Genomic DNA, 17817 nt, shown 5'->3' on the forward strand with positions numbered 1-17817 from the left:
TTTTATATGTATAACCTGCTGGTTCTGTTTGTGTGGAAAACACAGACTAATGCACATAAAGACACATGATTTCCATGACAGAGGCAGAGTTTGAATTTATGCTGCTACAAACCAAGGAATACCAGGAGTAACCAAAATCTGAAAGAGTCAAGAGAGTGTTACCTTCTAGAACTTTTGGAAGGAGTGTGGCCCTGCTGACTCCTTGGTTTCAGACTTCTGATCTCTAGAACCGTGAAAGAACACATTTCTGTTATTTCAAGTCACTCAGTTTCTGGTAATTTGTTATGGCAGCTACAGGACATTCATACACATTCTCTGAAGTTATACGGCCATCTGTGCAAATGCAAGGTTTGATCCTAAGTCTACTGGACTCCAAAGACCTTGCTCTTACCACCACATATGGTACTTCATCAGCTTTGCTTTCATAAGACAGATTTGAATGGCAGTCATGAAGCTTTCTTTGGAAAACAGAGTTTGTACAAAATGAGATCATTTTCCCTTCTTACCTAGTTTACATATCCATTGATTTTTGCATGACAGACACTGTGCTGAACAGTGTGAGCAAAATAAATAAGAGAGACATGGTTGGTGCTCATGGGGCTGCCAGTTTAGTGGTGGCAACAGAATATCACAAAGAGATATTCTGATAAACTTGTAATTACTGATAATGATAAATACTGTAAAGTAAAGGAATAGGGCAGTAAGAATGGTAGAATACATGGGACTATGGATGACAAATTTAGACCTACCCAGAAAATTTTTAAAAAAGACTTATGTATTTATTATTTGAGAGAGAAAGAGAGAGAGTGAGCGAACAGAGGAGGGACAGAGGGAGAGGAAGAGAATCTCTAGCAGACTCCCTGCTGAGCGCAGAGCCTGACACAGGGCTTGATCTCACCGCCCTGAGATCATGATCTGAGCTGAAGCCAAGTGTCAGACACTCAACCGACTGAGCCACCTAGTGCTCCTAGGCTGACCAAGAAATGTTTCTCTCTATTGTCAGGAATTTTAGATTCATCTTTCCATCCAAAATTAGCTTTTGAGTAGAAGCCAGCTTGATCTAATAGTTTAAATTGAGATTGGTTTGTGTAGAGGGAGTGCTGGAAGCGTAGGTTAGGAGCCATTTATTTTTTGGTTTTTTTTGTAGACTAGAAAAAAGCAAATCAAATAACCCACCTTAAAATATCTAGGCATTTCCAACTGCGAGTTACTTAAACTGTGCATGAGAGTAGCTTAATGATATTCTAGTGGACAGTGTTTTAGGTTGAAAATTTGATATAAGAGAAACCAGAGACACACATTGTCAATGGCTCTAAGATGCCCTTGGGCTATCCTCAGGGTAGGCAAGGTCTTGCTGCTTTCAGATCTACCTTTCTCATGGTTTCCAGAGTGATCTTCCTAAAGCAGATGTGTCACCATCTTTCACCACTGATTAAAATTTCTCATCATCTACCCACTGCCTCTAAGCCAGAGCCCAACTCCTTTGCCTGACACAGAAGGACCCTCCTAAGCTTGCTTCTGCTTTTTTTCCAGCTCCAACTCCTGCAGCTCCTACATCATCACTTTTACTCCAGCAAAGCCCAGGTGTTTTTAATTACCCCCTTCCAAGTGTCTCCACACATAGACACACCATTCATTTAAGGTTTTTTTGTTTTTGTCATATCCTATCCTGTACTTTTTATGCTCTCATCATCCTCAATGTTTACTTTTATCATATCCAGTCTCACTGTGTTATAATTCTTTTAAAAGTATGTTTTCCTTACTCAGACTCTATGAGAATCAAGATTTGCCTTTATATCTTATCAACAGCTTTCAACAGAAGTGGGGAAAACAGTAGTATGAGACTTCTGAGTTTTGGCCTGGACACTCCAGGCAAGAGCCCCAGCTAACTGCCAGACACATGTAAGGCTGCCTTGGATCATCCACTTAGGGTCAAGTTATGGGATGGCAGCAGCCACAGGAGTAACCCCAGGAAAGTCCAGTGGAAGGACTGCCCATCTGAACCCAGTCTGAATTACTGAGCCACAGAACTGTAAAAAGAGCAACATAATTGTTGTTTCAAGTCACTAAATTTGGGGGTGGTTTATTATGCAGCAATAGATAAATGACACATGACTCTAGCTAGTTTAAGCCAAGAGGATTTATTAAAGGCACCAGGAAGTTCACAGAACCCCCAGGATGGACAGAGAAACAGTGCTATATGTTACCCAGTAAGGAAAACAAAGCCAGGAAAAACACAGCTGGGAACGAAGCCCACCCTGTTGGAAGCGCAAACACCACTGTCATCATCACCTGCTCTTTGCCGCTGACCACACTCCACACAGGATATGAGCAGCTCTAACCACAGCTGCTCCTTCTGGCACTTTGACCGAAAGAGCCATCCTCCCAGTCACAGCCCACTTTCTTCATGCTACTCTCTCTTTAGCCATTTCTTGCATGAGTTGCCTGATTGGCTAAACGGAGGCCACATCTGGGTGCCCTCACAGCAAAAGAAGCTGAGAAACCTAGTGGTTATTCTTGTCATTGTGGTAGTTTGGTCGACAGTACCTTCTATTTCTTACTCTGAAAGAGCAGCAAACCATGAAGAGGATTTTAAAAAGACTTGGTCAGCCAAGAATAAAAGATCAAAGATATCTATGTATCCACCTTCACACTTACTTAGTATGTGGGCCTCAGTCCAATAGGACTATGTTACAAGACTTCAGAATTTTGGGAGCTCTGTGGTTATTGTTGTACTTTCTTATCCAGATTCCATTCTTGAATCTGCTGACCCTGGTAGCCGTGATACGATATACCACCACACCGAAGTGATAGCAAGTAAGGTGCTAAAATATGTTCATATATTTAAGATAATGTCAACAATGTGTTATTTTGAGAGGCAGTATTTCACAGTGGTGATATTCAAGAGTCTCTAAAACAAGTCTGAATCCCAGTGTCTTTTCTTATATGGCTGTGCAACCTTGGGTAAGTTACTTAATCTTTCTGTGCTCTAGTGGTTTTATTTTTTTAAATCTATAAATTTAGGCTAACATTAATATCTAATAACATAATGTTTAATATAATACTATATACATGTCTAATTATAATTATAAATATAATTATAAAATTATAATTATAAAATCTTATTATAATTATACTTATCAGATCTTATTATAATTATGTATAATTGTATATATAGGCACATACCTGAAACAACATAATATATATATTGTAAATATGTATTAGTATTCTCATTTATTATTATCAGTAGATTCTTAAAGTTTTTAGTTTTGAAGAAAAACAGTCACTAGAGAAGAGTGATTCAACACAAAAATTGTTTATGTTGAATCAGTAGATCTGACAGGCATGAGCTTTGTGATTCATTTCCCTCTCTGTAAAACTTACCCACCTTATAAGAAATCAAATGAAACATATATGTTATATACTATCATTACATGCTTAAATCATAGTAAGTACTCAATACATGTAAGCAGTAGTTCTTATAGTCATATATGTATGCAGTGTTTACACAGTGGACTCCCCTGAAGGGCATGTTCACATTCTGGGTTTCCACTTCTCAAAATTCTGGTTCAGTAGAACTGGTGTGGAGACAGAGAACATGTATTTCTCCCAATTTTCCTGATTATGCTAGTGCTGCTGATTCAGGGATGACACTGTGAGAATCATTAAACACCTAGGCCAGCTCAGCCATTTTAAAAATACTGAAATGAGTTGAGAAGTAAGACGAACTATGAATGCTACCTGGGATATAGAGTCTAAAATAGGAATTTGTATGCAGGAAGCTTGTTGAAGAGTGGTCTCATAAACATCAACACTGAGGAAGTGAAAGCAGGGGCATCAGAAGAACAAGAAGTTGAAGTGCTATGACATCACAACAAAGACATTATCTCAGCCTGGGGAGAGTTCTGGAACTGGTTTGGACCTTCAGAATAGTCTTCAATTGAGACAAAGAAGCTGTGCCTTTGTACATCCTCTCTCTTCCCTCACATTGACCAATCACTGGATTTGGTCTGTCCCCAGGTTGGACTCCAGGCACTTGGGAGAAGGAGTACCTGGGTCCAAGAGTGCTGTTGTCTCATTCCTGCAGGATACCTGGAAGAACACAGGAATTGGAACTGGAGGTTTGGACAGGTTGCCTTGTTTCTCTGTGCATTAGCTGTTTGAACTGAACTTTGAAACTGAACCTCTGAACATGGTGTGGTGGGGAAATAAATAAATTTTTTTTTTAGACTCTACCATTTATGAGCCATGTGGCACTAGTTCACTCAGTGATCCTCTCTGGCCTATTTTCTGATTTGCCAACAATGGGTAATAATAATGATTATATCCCTTTTTAAAAGGGAGCATGCTTTAATATGTATCTAGTGTACAAAGGTGCTATGTAAATGGTTTTATTAGTGCTTCAGTCAATTATCTAATGCTCTGTTATTACCCCAACTTCAGTGGCTTCAATGATAAACATTACTTCATGGTTTCTCCGCATCAGAAATCCAAGAGAAGGTTACCTGAATATTTCTGATTCAGGGTCTCTCATGTGGTTGCAGTCAAGATGTTGTCCAGGTCTCCAGTTATCTGAGGCTTGACTGGGGCTGCAGGATTCTTATCCAAGATGGCCCATTCATGTGGCTGTTGGCAGGAGGCCTCAGAAGCCATGGTGCTGTTTAAGTGTCCTCATGACATAGAGACTGACTTTCCTTGGTGAGAATGATCCTAGATTGAAAGACAAAAGCCACCATATTTTTTATGTCCTAGCCTCAGAAGTCATGCTCCATCATTTCCACAATAACTTATTGGTTATCTAGGTTATCCAGTCCTATACAATAGCAGGCAAGTAGGGCATTACCAGGAGACAAGATTCATGGAGGACCAGTTTGAAGACTAGTTACCAACAGTGCTTAATATGGGTATCCCTGAGTGGCCTGAGGACAGAGACATATCCTTTTGTCTGGGACTGATTGCCTCTTCCCCAAGATCATATGTCTATTAATAGGAAGCAAGGAATCTTAAACCAAAGGATTCAGGCATCAATGTTTAAGGAGAAACTAGATTGGAGGGAATTACTGGCAATCAAGAGTTCTGCCTCACATTCAACACAGAATTTGCATTGTCACAGAGAGTGTCAACTCAGATGAAAGATGTTCTATTTGAATTTTAAATAAAAGGGGGAGACTTTTTAACCTCCCTTCATTTTTATTGCTTCATTTCTTTAGCTGAACCCAATTCATATATATTTTTAGATATGTTCACCAGCTGAAAAACTGTTTAGAGGCAGAGAGACCTCGTGAAGATTTAATTTTTAAGGAAATGTTTTCCAATGAAAGTCTTTGACAGTATCAATACTTGAGATAATCTCCGCTTGCATGCACCTGGTTTGTTTGTTCTTTCGGACCAAAGAGTAGTCTTTAATTTATAACAAAGAGAGCAGTTGAGTTTTCAGAAGAGACCTAATTCCAGAAAGAGGAAAAAACTGTGTATATAAAAAGAACGCTATTTACCTCATTAATCTTTTTTATTAAGAGTCTTCCTGTACTAAAATGAACAGCCTGTTATGGGAGAAAAGGCTAAATGTCTAAATCTTGCTTTAGTGGCGGTAAAACATATTATTCATATTAACAGCCCTAAGGTTATTTTTATGTGCCTATAATGGTTGTGTTGATCTGCTTTCAGGACATAATAATCCAGATTTTCCACTCAGCAAGGCATCTTATTCATTTAAATTTACTGCATATATTTAGAAATATATATCAGCAGTGAATACAACCTAAATTATTAGGTACAGTACTGAAAACATGAGCCTAAATTAGAAAGGAGGTTAAATATAAAGGTGGTTGTAATGAACATGCCTCCCTGCAGTGTCTGGAATAGCAGGCAGAGCCCTGGATTCAAATCAGAAGGCTCAGGTTTTGGTTTCTCCTCTCCTTTCAATAATTGTGTGACCATGACCTTGGGAAAATGTTTGACCTTGATGAGTCTGATTTCTTTCCTAAAGGTAGGGTTGTTAGGACTACTAAACCCACCTGTACTGAGTCCTATCTATGGAGGTTAAATTCTTCTGAGGGTGATAAATATGTGAACAACTTATTTTATTCATGAACTAATTTACTCACAAAATTTATTATTTGTTGGAATATGGTGTCATTTGTACATCACTAGGATCTAAAGACACAGTAGTCACAGTAGTAGACAAGGAAGGTTATGCTGCTGACCTTCTGGCATATATAGTAATTTAGGGAAATTAGAGAACTAATCCAGATTATTGGAACAGACTGTAATGAATATCATAGCTAGGGGAGTACGGCATCAATGGAAGCACATGTAGGGCTAAAGGGATATCTAGGGGTTTGTAGTGATAAGGAAAATCTGTGTCCTAAGATGGCTAACCAAGCCAGCGAATGAGTCCCAGTCCTTGCCCCGGGGCTCTTCCAGGTTCTTCTCCCTGCTCTGCTTCCTGCGCAACAATCCGGATTCTTCTTCCTGCCCTGCTTCACGCATGCACCAAAAGTGCCAAGTATGAGGAAGTAGAAGTGTATAAATTGTCCCCTTTGTTTGTGCTCAGGGCTCAGACCTTTGGAGATCACTCTCCTCTGAGCCCGCTGGTGTTAAATAAACCTCCTATCTTCCAAGATCTCCAGATGTCGCTTGGTTCTTCTGTCAGGGGATCCAGTCCAGGTTCTGTAACAGTAGGATGGCCAGGGAAGACCTAGGACCTGCCACAAAGAACAGTAGGAGCAGTCAGTAGGGAGCTGCCATCAACACTCTTCTGCATGATCTACAAAATAAAGTCTTGTCCAAATACAGAGAATTGTTTTATCCAAACACTTGGATGTGCAAAGCTTCCTAAATATAAATGGTGAAAAAATGACCCAAGAGAGAACATTAAAGTAGGTTCCTTTGTAAAAACAAGAATGAAGGGCACTGAGACAGAGCATGAACCCATAATTCATCAAGACAGCTCAGAGATTAAGTTATGAGATCTAGGAAGAAATAAAGTCCCCTTATATACTGCCAGAGAAAGGACTGAGGAAAATGTTTTGGTGCCTTCCATTTGTACCCCCTATATGCACTGTTGGTGTCCCCATAGTGTGCATCGTTATCCACAATCTCCTTAAGTCTTTAGCAGTGAAATTCAGGGCAGGTACTTGGAAATTCACAAATTCCCAAGCAGTTGAGTTCAATCTTCAAACTCCATATTTTTCAAATACTCCTCAACAAGTTCATTTTAGAGTTTCATTCTATAACCAAATAAAATTGGGTCCAATATCTCTGTTAGACACATTGTCTTGCCCTCATCCCCAGTGTCATCCAAAGATGTTTGTTTCCTCAAAGGACTTAACTAAATAATTGTTCTTCCAACTAAGGAAGCTTTGTTAATATGCCTCCTAGCTGATGGGAAACCCTAACAAAAAGAATCATGACAAAGGTCAGAAAGTACCTTCTCCTGAATATCAAATAGATGATATACAAAACTTTTTAAGTGCAATATCCTATTCTCAAAATTACAGAGCTATTATTATTTCCACATTATAGTTGAGGAAATTTGAGGTATAAACAAAGTCATCTCTCTGGATAGTGGGCTCACGCTTTGAGTACATTATCTGTGGGCTTCCATATTAAACATACTTTAGATAAATATGATATGAAGGTTTCATTTCAAGTTTTTAAAATTGATTTTAACTTTATTATATTTGCATTTAAGTAATTAAGATTTTAACTGGGATTTTAGGACTGTTATGTCCCCCCTGGTGACAGTAGGCTGTTATTTCTTTCTGAACCTCACGTTATTCTTTAAATGGTAAAAATAATACCAATTTCAAAATCTACTTTAAGGAATGAATTAGATAACATATATGAAAGGTCTAATACAGAGCATGGACATAGGTGTACAACCAGTGATGACTATTGTTAATTTTTAAAGTATTTGAATATTTATCATCTTACTGGACTCTCATCTCTATTTTGCCAGGTGGGTCTTGGGAAGGACAGCATGATGAAGTGGTAGAGCATCTGACTTTGAAGCTGGACAAGCATCACCAAAACCCAGTGCCACTACTTATTTTCTAGATGGCCTTGGACTCCATTTTGCATCTGTAAAATAGAATTAACTATAACTTTTACTCATTAAATTGGTGTGATTTGATGATGAGATTAGATGAAATTGCTTAGACCTTAGAACCAGTTTATGAGTAGAGCCTGGATTCTAAAGCTGGTCCATTGACATAAGATGTGTCTCATTAACAATTCAGTTATCTTTTCTGACAGTCCTTGCCTCATCTACATGAAAAGTGTTCTGTCCATCATCCAGCATTACTGCTCATGAATAATCTCTAAAAGAGTTATTTTCGGGGTGCCTGGGTGGCTCAGATGGTTAAGCATCTGCCTTCGGCTCAGGTCATGATCCCAGGGTCCTGGGATCGAGCCCCACATTGGGCTCCTGGCTCAACGGGGAGCCTGCTTCTCCCTCTGCCTCTCTCCCTGCTCATGCTCTCTCTCTCTCTCTCTGTGTGTGTCTCAAATGAATAAATTAAATCTTTAAAAAAAGTGTTAAAAAAAGAGTTATTTTCTACCTATGGACCCTTGTGAGCACGTATTAGGTGCCAAGCATCATGCTTGTAGCCTTGCATCTGCCCCCTACCCCCCAAAAAATAAGAAAAATCTGTACTGTAAAAGGGCATTCAGCCTGGCGGTAGAAAAACAAGGAATAAGCAATTAAAATCATGGCACGTGTTTTTTTTTAGGTTAGGTCATAGAAATTGCTGTTTTTCTACATCAGAACAGGCTCTCAGCAATTTTATATGTTTCATTCTTATACCTGAGGTATATATTGGGTTCTATGGAGCAGATTAACAAATTACAAATTATATTACAAATTATGACCAGTATTCTAGTTATTCTGGCACATATTTATAGAAATGACTGTGGAGAACCACAGAAGTGGGTGTGAGTTATTAAAATGAGAGGAGGGCAAGAATCATCGAATCAAATTCTAACTTTGTAATGCAGTTGCAAAGTGATTCACCTATAGTCTTAGCCAATTTCAGTAGTTGCATAGACAGGAGAACATAAAAAGGAGTGTGTGTGTGTGTGTGTGTGTGTGTGTGTGTGTGTGAGGTGGGGGAGAAAGGGAGAGGGAGAAAGGGAGGAAGAGAAAGGGGGAAGAGGGAGTGGGAAAGGGAGGAAGAGATGGAGCAGGGGAGAGAGGGAGGGAGAGAGAGAGAAACAGGTTACTGCATTGCTGAGCTCATGAGTGCTGGAGTTCCTTGTGATGTTGCTTCCAGTGAAAACTGCATGTCTGTTGATTAATTTACTTTCTATAAAAGAGCTATTTTTGGAAACCACTTGAGGATTCAAAGGAAATGCAAATGAGCAGTTGGAAAAATTTAAGTGCCTGAGAAAGAAAAAAGGTGGAAGGGCTATTATTCTATTTTATGGGTGTTGATATGAATGCCAGGTGCCTCTTTGTATCCTGATAGCCTACTGCCTTAAGGGCTTTTAAATAGCTTTAAAATGATTTATTTTCACATCAATATAATATTGAGGAAGTTTTATTCATTAAATGTTTATTCATTCATTATTGAAATCCATGGGGACACAATATACATTCCTACCTATGAGCATGCATCGTAGAGATTTAGCTGTTTAGGCAGAAAAAAAAAAAATGTTTGTATAGAAGACAGTGTTTCATATCTAGAGAGAAAACGGGGCAGGAAGCCAGGAAATGCGGGCTTCAACCATGAACACTAATAAAAGGACAGTAACCAACAGTTAGCAAACACCCACTACATGATGTCGGGCACTGTGTGGGGAGACGTACCCATAAACATGGGCTAACTCTCTATAGCAAGTACTATCACAACATTTTTAGATAATAAGGCTTAGGTTATGTCTGTATTTCAAGGCCATGTTGAGCTCTTTGTAGTCTTTATTAAATGTTAGATAAGTGAATGAGCAAGTGAGTGAGTGAGTGAATGCTTAATTTTGGTGGATGGGAAGCCACCAGAGCTTGGGCAGAAAACTTGTTAAATCTTAATGCAATTTTAGAAGGAAGGGAATGATCAAGGTTTGAACTAAGGTGGTATCAGTGAGGCTATAGAACAGAAATGGCTGAATTTTTTTTGTTTTTCTTTAATTGCTTTACGATTTGCAAAGCAAGCACATGCACATCATTTCCTTGGATCCTCCTAATAACCCTTTGAGGCTATATTTTTTTTTTCCTCACAAAAGTGAAGTACAGAAAAGTTGTAGAACTTTCCCAAGTTCATGCAACTAGTTTGCAATTACCTAGGTGATAGTAGTACTCTAAACATGCTTATGAAATGATATGCCTATGTATAAATAAAGCTTCAAATCTTTGTTTTTTTTTATATCAAGTTTGTTTATGCTTGTTTGTGAGTTGCGCTTTTTTTTTTTTAATGGGATCATGAAGATAACATCTAATAGTCCAAGAAACATGAGAAGAAAAGACAAAAAGGTTTTATGCTGGAATGGCTGGGTGGGAAGGGGGTGAAAAAATATGTATTTTTTGTAGATGGTAAACTTGAAAATAGATTATTTCAGAAAAAAGATTAATGAGTCTAATTTGAGGCATGGTGAGTTTGAGTTACTGACAGATTATTCAGGTGGAGCTGGATATGCAGTCCAGGAAATTAGGAGAAGGCTCCAAGTTGGAGAAAAAACAAATGCAAAACAAACAAACAAATAAAAAATCAACGAAATAATTGATTCCTATCACCACAGTAACAAAATGAGGAATTCTGCAAAAATTATGTGAGATCTCCAAGGGAGAATGTATAGAAGAAGAAGGAAATTTGATAATTTTATTAGACTTGATACCTGTTACCTCTTACTATTTTCTGTTTTACACTCAAAACATTATTCTTGGTAAAAGACTGAAATTCAGTTTTGCCAGACAGATAAATCTTGGTGTGTTCATGTGTGTGTTTGACATCAGAAAGAACCTTGCATTCAGTGTGATGAGTGACATTGTATGATATCAGTGATTTGTATTATATCAGATATGGTTTCCCCCAGAAGCTGAATTACTACTTTACTGAAAGCCTGAGATGTAAGGCTGCCCACTGAATTTCCATCCAAGCTTTAAAATGTCTCCTGTAGTGATAAAGTATGCCTCAGACATCCACAGATAACAGTGATAATCTGCAGTACATTTTTCAGGGAAAGTCTCAACAAAAGCTCATAGAGCAATAGGCATCTCAGAGGATTTACAATTTGCCAGGCTCTTGTTCTGCTAAGTCCATCACCCTAATTTGCTCCTGGGTTGATTTATATGGAATTGCTCTTTCTCATTACTCACCCTGTCCTTTTAAACAATGTTAAATTCTGGGCAGACAAGTATTGCTACAAGAAATACCTTAGGAGAATGAATCGTTGCCTCACAATTAAGTGTTGGATGGTTACTTACAAAAGCATATTTTAAACATTTCTCTACTTCTAGAGGTCGTTTGCTCTGCTGGTGGGTTGACTCATGCATGCCAGTGTTTTAGAAACTGTTCAACTTTCTCCTACTAGCAGGAAGCTGACTTGACCAAGAGGAAGGGTGGGAAGAGTGGGAAGGGGTGGCCGGGTCTCTCAGCAGATGTTATAGAGCATGGAATTGGAGAGTAAGTGACAAAAGATGGGCCCTCAGAAAGAGGATAAGTGTTATTTTATTAGTGTATTGTTTCTCAAACTCATATCCTGTGGAACCTCAGTTTTAGAAAATATATCCTTCTAAAAATTGTTCTTTTACTTGAGTAATTCTGAAAATACTGATTATTTCATTTCCTTTTGAGCTGTTCAAAGCACATTAGCATATAAATTTCCAGAGAAGTCCTACAGTGACATATTTTATTTTGCTTTCTATAATTCAGGGATTTCCAAATTTATTTGACCATAGACTCCTTTCCTGCCTTATAATTTTTTAATTTGTAGCATTTTTAGTGTGTGCACCAAACCATGGTTTGATAAACATGACTAGTCTCTAGGCAGTGGGCCTTTCCAGGGCAGAGGCTATGTATTATTCCTCTTACATCTCCAGATCTTGGTAAAGCACTATCAACAGATTAAAATAATTAGGAAGTTATGAGTTTTATAAATTTACTAATTGTGTTTTTAATATAAGTTATTTAATTGTACGTGTGTTTAATTTAATATTTAATGGAGGCTGTGTTTAATAACAGGCTGTGAAGTTTCCACAAATTTAACAATCAGCTCCATTAGTGATAGGAATCGGAAAAATTAGCCTGGAAACTCTTATCATAAATATAGTTGGAATTGTATGACAGCTGGAATGAGGGTGAGGCAGGTGGTTGAAGAACCAAGGATGAGGAGCATAAAGAGCAGTAGCGCATGGCTGCCATATAAGTCATTATCTGAAATTAACTCAGACTGCTCTGCCCTCATTGTGTGGGTTTCTAGGTTAGTCCACATATTTAAAAATATTTTTGGTGATTGTCACTGCTCCTCAATGGACATCCTTCAGGAATAATAAACTCCTTTTACACAACCATGGTACCTGATTATCTAATGTGAACACAATAAGCTCTCTGTTGGAAAACTTACCCTGAATTAATTCTTCTGTTTAAGGAGTTATCTGTGGCATAATGGATACAAGAAGTATAAGGCAACAAGTGAAAGATGGTGTGCAGTTTGAATTCTAATATGTTTAATGTCATTTATGTTTATATTTTCTGAAGTATCCTGGGTACATGAGTTTTGAAAAATAAAAGAATGGTACTTGCGTGCAATGGATTTCATGGTGGCAGAGGACACAATTAAGGAAGTGCCGGCTCTTGTTATTATCAACTGCATACACAGAACAATGGATTTCCCCCCTTAAAGAGATTTCAATGCGATGTTTCATATTTGTGACCTCTGACATTCACATCACTGTTGGTTTACACTGTATTTCTTTTTTTTTTAAAGATTTTATTTATTTATTTGAGAGAGAGAGAGAGAGAATGTGAGAGAGAGAGCACGAGAGGGAAGCAGGTCAGAGGGAGAAGCAGACTCACTGCTGAGCAGGGAGCCCGATGCGGAACTCTATCCCGGGACTCCAGGATCATAACCTGAGCCAAAAGGCAGTCGCTTAACCAACTGAGCCACCCAAGCGCCCTATACGGTATTTCAATAGACTTTTCTACATCCATCCATCACCTTCCTCTGCTTCCTCTCTTTTCTATTAACATTTTTTCAGATACCATTTTATTTTAAATAGGTATGAAATTAAGGAATATGTACAGGAAGTGTCTTAAGGGAATTAACATTTACTGAGTAGGTTATGTATCTTAGGCGCTTTATTTAGTGTCTCAATCCTTGAAAAAAATCTTACAAAGCCTTTAAAAGAGGATTAATACCTCTTAGTGTGAGTTCAAATAGCGAGTACATGCAAGCACTAAGATTGAGCTTAGTTCCAATTCTTTAATGGGCATATGCTATTTTGTGTATAAAGCATGTCCTCCTTTGAGCAAACATTTTCTCCTCCATGATTAGCATCAACGTTGGTTCAGAGATACTTAGGTGGACCTGATTCTAACCCCTCTTATCTGAAGGAAATAGTTCAGCCTCCTGGTGATACTGTCTGGCTCAAGGTGAGGCACATGAACAAAACCCAGTCAATCAGACTCCTCTGCCAAGTCATTAGGGGAAAAATGCCTGCATTTTCTCTGGAATTAAGAGCTATAAATTTAAGTTGGGCTTGGAGCTGAATAAGGCTTTCCTGTCATCATTTGCAAAAGCAAAAACAAACAAAATAATAAGCAAAACAAAACAAAACCAAAAAACCTGTCTGAAAATAAGGCAAAAACAAATAGAGTCAAGAAAAGGAGAGAAAGATAGTATCTTCATGTTAGTGTTTGAAAACATGAATGCAACTGTACCTGAAACTGGATTTAACCCAAAGCTTCTCACTTTTATCAGCCAACATTCCTCTTTTGCTTAAACCAATTTGAGCTGAGTCCCTTCCCTTGAACCTGAAGTATCTGACCAGTAACAATTGCTAAGTTAATTTTCTGGGCACACTGCCACCTTTTTTTTTCTATAAACTTCAATATTTGAGGCACACCACACATCTTTTTTTCTATAAACTTCAATATTTGAGGCAATTAATTTAACTCAAAATGCATTATTAGAGTCCAGCAATGAAGAATGATGAATCACAGAGGCACTGTGAACATTCAGAGGTGATGGATAGCATGGCCCCTGCTCTTTAAGAGCCTAAAAACTACTTTCCAGGAGACAGACAAATATGGAAGCAAACATCAGTAATATAAGGCAGAGTATAGTAAGTTCTGTACTAGTAATTAAAAATTCCATGGGAACCAGATAGGAAAAGACATTCTACTTGGATATTCCATATTTTAAGAAATGTTTTCCAAAAGGACTAGGATTTTAGCTGGACTTTGTAGAATAAGTATGATTCAAATAGATAGAGATTGAAAACTGATATTTCTGACTGAAGGGGCAATGTGAATATGAGTAGAAAGGCTTCACAGCAGAGAGCATGTTAAGAACAATTTTGGTGGATCAATAGGAGTGAAATCGGAGATATTATGTGGATTGTTGCAGAATCTTGGGAAAAACAGTTTTAGTATATACTGTGAACAACTGAGAATATGAAGCCAAGCAATTTGACCTTTGTTCAAATGCATTAATTTAGAGAAACTAATACAAGGTAAGAATGTGGGGCTGAAATAAAATTTGGATGAATGTACAATTATAAATTTTTAGAAATTATGATTGGGGGTAATGCTTCTTCTGTACCTGAGATTTCCTTCATGTTGTATAGAACTCCATGGTGCAGCTCAGCTGTCTCAGCTTCTCTTTGCCCCTAAACGCCTTCAAAGCAGAGATGGAGTTACTTGCGTGATTGGTAGTTTGAGAATAACTGACTATCCTCCACTAAGTTTGATAATCCCCCTTATCTGTAGTTTTATGTTCTGCAGTTTCAGTTACCTACAGTCAATCGTGGTGGTGAAGAAGATGATCCCCCTTCTGATGTACAGTTAGAAGACCAGTAATAGCCCAACATTACATCACGAGTCTCCATCATTCGCTTCCCTACATCCCACATGTAGGCATCTTACCTATCTCACATCATCTTGAGAAGGGTGAGCCCAATAAAAGAAGATATTTTGAGAGAGAGAAGGAGATCACATTCACATGACTTTTATCACAGTATATTGTTATAATTGTTCTATTTTATTAGTAATAATTGTTGTTAATCTCTTACTGTGCCTAATTTATCAAACTTTATTATAAGTGTATATGTATAGGAAAAATCACAGTATATATACGGTTCAGTATTTAAAGTCATGGTTTCAGGCATCCCCTGGGGTTCTTGAAAAGTATCTGACCCATGGATAAGGGGGTGCTACTAAAGTTCCTTTCTTCTTTTTGGAAGTAAGACAGCTCTAGCAAAAAAAATGGTCAAAGCTCTACCCTTATGTGGGTTGGCATCCTACCTGAGGAGTTGTGTCTCATACAATGTTGCTTTTGACTAGAAGAACAAGTCGGGCTAATTCTAGGGTCTACTGAGTGTAGGATGACTTTGCTTATAGATATGTCCACCCAAGCCATGTTTTCCATCTAGCTTTTATTTTTAGTAAAGATGATATGGCTTCTATCTTCCATTAATTTGTTATAGTGAATTTTTTTTTCATAACCTAGGTAGAGAAAACAGGTATTATTCATTGGACCACCCAAACATCCCTGCATTGGATGGGCCAGGAAAGTCACAAAATGAGAAAGAGAGAAACAGTTGAGGAGCAAGACACCCAAACAGTGGCTGGCTGTGCTGGTATACCAGGTCTTCGCACTGTGAACTTCAGTGGGTGGGACATGTGTTTAAATCTCTGTGGTTTGTAACATCATGCATTGGACTGAGCAGGTTGTTATAATTGTGTGATGGTTTTCTAACTGCTGAATCTTAGTCAAAAGGCTTTAGCTGGCCATAGGATATTTTGACCTTTGTGGATGACTGCAGTTTTAGGTGGCTTTGTCCAAAGGAAATGGATATTTCTTTAGAGCCAGGCCTGTATATGGCGATGTGAAAGTCTCATTAAAATTCCATGGGCTTCATAATTGGCCCCAGCAGACACAGCCATCCTAGATAATAAGTGTTGGCCACTATGGCTTCAGCAAAGATGTAGATGACCCAGAGAGGATTATGACAGAGTTTATTTTACTGCAACTATGAACTACATTTAGCTTCCATAGACAGGCAATGGGGTCTTCAACAGACTTAAGAGGTCAGCAAAATTGGGAGGGGCCCTAAAGGGTCTTAAAGGGTCAGAGCTTACTATACAGGAAAAACTTCTCCTAAGCAACATGAGAAAGGGCAATTGATTTGACTATAGAGGTAAGAATCTTTCTAAACAAAGTCCTTCCTGTTTTATTTTATTTTTTAATTGTTTTAAATTTTATTTTATTTAAATTCAATTAATTAACATATAGTTTATTACTAGTTTCAAAGGTAGAGCTCAGTGATTCATCAGTGGCATATAATACCCAATACTCATTACTTCACGTGCCCTCCCTTAATGCCCATCACCCAGTTACCCCATCCGCCCACCCACCTCCCCTCCAACAACTCTCAGTTTGTTTCCTAAGAGTCTCTTATTGTTTGTCTTCCTCTCTGATTTCATCTTACTTTATTTTTCCCTCCCTTCCCCTATGATTACCTGTTTTGTTTCTTAACTTCCATGTATGAGTAAAATTATATGACAGTTGTCTTTCTCTGATTGACTTATTTCACTTAGCATAATACCCTCTAGTTCCATCCATGTCATCGCAAATGGTAAGATTTCATTTTTTGATTGCTGAGTAATATTCATATATATATATATATATATATATATTTATCCATTCAATGAACATTTGGGCTTTTTCCATAGTTTGGCTATTGTGGACATTGCTATAAACAAGGGGTGAAGGTGCCCCTTCAGATCACTATGTTTGTATCCTTGGGGCAAATACCTAGTAATGCAATTGTTGGGTCATGGGTAGCTCTATTTTTAACTTTTTTGAGGAACCTCCATACCATTTTCCAGAGTGTCCATACCAGCTTGCATTCCCACCAGCAGTGTAAGAGGGTTCCCCTTTCTCATATCCTCACCAACATTTGTTGTTTCTTGTCTTGCTAATTTTAGCCATTCTGACTAGTGTGAGGTGGTACCCCACTGTGGTTTTGATTTGTATTACCCTGATGTCAAGTGATGTGGAGAATTATTTCATGTGTCTGTTGGCCATTTGTATGTCTTCTTTGGAGAAATGTCTGTTCATGTCTTCTGCCCATTTCTTGACTGGATTATTTGTTTTTTAGTGTGTTGAGATTGATGAGTTCTTTCTTGGATACTAGTCCTTTATTTGATAAGACATTGCTATTTTAAACTTCAAGGCAGCCCAGTTCAGATGTACAAGAGTGAGCCAATCAAGGCTAACTTAAAAGTGTTAAGCCCAGCTTAAGTAGGCAGTGAATGACAATTCCATTTATTTTTTTTTCTTATTTTGGTTATTTATTTATTTATTTACTTTTGGTTTTATTTTTATGTTATGTTAATCACCATACATTACATCATTAGTTTTTAATGTAGTGTTCCATGATTCATTGCTTGTGCATAATACCCAGTGCTCTATGCAGAACGTGCCCTCTTTAATACCCATCACCAGGCTAACCCATCCACCCACCCCCTCCCCTCTAGAACCCTCAGTTTGTTTTTCAGAGTCCATCATCTCTCATGGTTTGTCTCCCCCTCTGATTTCCCTCCCTTCATTCTTCCCCTCCTGCTATCTTCTTCTTCTTTTATTTTTCTTAACATATAT

The 17817-nt window shown here is 38.1% G+C and overlaps 1 long non-coding RNA gene across 1 annotated transcript; it reads left to right on the forward strand.

Annotated features, from left to right (window-relative positions):
* The first annotated feature begins 2793 nt into the window (after positions 1-2793).
* On the forward strand, positions 2794-8288 carry LOC113925771. Its single transcript, XR_003521052.1, has 3 exons — positions 2794-2964; positions 3779-4121; positions 7964-8288. It is a non-coding gene; the product is annotated as an uncharacterized LOC113925771 (long non-coding RNA).
* The last annotated feature ends 9529 nt before the right edge of the window (positions 8289-17817 follow it).

Source organism: Zalophus californianus, chromosome 2, assembly GCF_009762305.2.
Source record: "Zalophus californianus isolate mZalCal1 chromosome 2, mZalCal1.pri.v2, whole genome shotgun sequence".
In the NCBI taxonomy this organism is placed as follows: domain Eukaryota; kingdom Metazoa; phylum Chordata; class Mammalia; order Carnivora; family Otariidae; genus Zalophus; species Zalophus californianus.